The sequence below is a fragment of the Artibeus jamaicensis genome, unplaced genomic scaffold, assembly GCF_021234435.1.
Source record: "Artibeus jamaicensis isolate MK-2021 breed Jamaican fruit bat unplaced genomic scaffold, CSHL_Jam_final scaffold_1283, whole genome shotgun sequence".
NCBI lineage: Eukaryota > Metazoa > Chordata > Mammalia > Chiroptera > Phyllostomidae > Artibeus > Artibeus jamaicensis.
In genome coordinates, this window is record NW_026522028.1 from 11771406 (window position 1) to 11773090 (window position 1685).

General features: G+C 36.0%; 1 pseudogene; it reads right to left on the minus strand.

Moving 5' to 3' along the window:
* Nucleotides 1–1555: 1555 nt before the first annotated feature.
* Nucleotides 1556–1685, minus strand: LOC119047529 (uncharacterized; annotated as a pseudogene).

Genomic DNA, 1685 nt, shown 5'->3' on the forward strand with positions numbered 1-1685 from the left:
GCAATATATTTGTTCCCTTTCTATTATATTTTTATATTACTGATTTTTATTAGATATATTAATTTTTCACATTGTACAAGTTATAAGTGTTTTCTCTCAGTTTTAAGAACCTGTAGTATCTTTGGCTGTAAGTTTGGGACTTTTATGTATCAGATCTGTCAACTCTTCCTTTATGACTTTTGGGTTTGCTTTGCCTTCCTCATGCCATTTTTATTTTGAATGCAAGTCACAGAATTTTATTTTATCTATTTTTAAAAAGATTTTATTTATTTACTTTTAGAGAGTGGGGAAGGGAGGGGGAAAAGAGGGAGAGAAACATCGATGTGTGAAATACATCAATTGATTGCCTCTCACTCACCCCCACTGGGGACTTGGCCGGCAACCCAGGCATGTGCCCTGACTGGGTTATTGATCCAGTGACCTTTCAGTTCACAGGCCAGCACTCAATCCACTGAGCCACACCAGCCAGGGCATCAAATTTCTAAAATAATCTCCTATATCTTCTTTGTTCATAATTTTGTCTCAATGAAATTGTCCCACCTTTTTTCTCCATTGTTCTCCCCTGTCCCCCGCCCCCTGCTCCCACAGTCAATCCCCAATGAAATGAAATCTTAAAGAAGACTTTAAGACTTTTTATTAATCTGAGAGGAAGAAAGAAAGAGTTAGAGAAAATATGGATTTGTTGGTCCACTTATTTATGCATTTATTTGGTTGCTTCTTGTTTGTGCCCTGACTGGGGATTGAAACCGTGACCTTGGTGTATCATGACAATGCTCTAACCAATTGAGCCACTGAGACAGGGCTTAAAGATTTTACATAAAATATCTTTTAGCCCCAAATGGCTGGCAATTTGGACTAAAAAAGTGTTTTTCCTCTCTGACATAAAATGATACTGATAGTATATAGAAGTAAAATTTTATATCTGGTCAAAATGTGGCATGTCAACTCTTCCATCATAATTCCTTTTCAAAGTTTATTTACTATTCTTGTGAATTTACTTTTCCAAATCTTTAATATCAGTGTTATATAGAACAAGTTATTGAAAAAGTCTTATCGACATTTTTATCTAGATTGTTCTGAATTTGTATAAAAAATGGCAGTCTTCTGTACAATATTGAGCACCCCCATCCAAGAGTATCACCTATTTTCCCATTATTCATATCTCCTTTCTTGTCCTTCAGCAAACGTTAGTTGTATTCATACATACCTTGCATATTCTTCTTAAATTTATACCTGGATAGTTAATACCCATTGCATTTTCTGATTTGTATATTTGTGTGCATTGTAAACTAATTAGTAAATTATTTAGTAAACTAATAATTTTTGCAAGTTTATCTTAATCTGTTACCTCACTGAGTTCTCTTAGAAGTTCCAAGTTTTTCAGTTTGCTTCATATTTTTATTTTTTTCAATAATTTATTTTTTAAATTGAATTGTTGTTCAGGTACAGTTTTCTGTCTATTTCTCCCATCCCAGCTCACCCCCCAGTGCTCCCCACCTCCCTCCCATTTCTACCACCCTTAGTTGTTGCCCATGTGTCCTTTATACTAGTTCCTGTAAATCCTTCTCCTTTTCCCCCACATTTGGGGAAATTGCAGGGGTCAGCACATCTGGAGTGCAATGGATAAGCCTCGCCCTGGGAAAACCACCTTCGTGATCATGGTATCTCCCCTGCCAGGTAAGTAT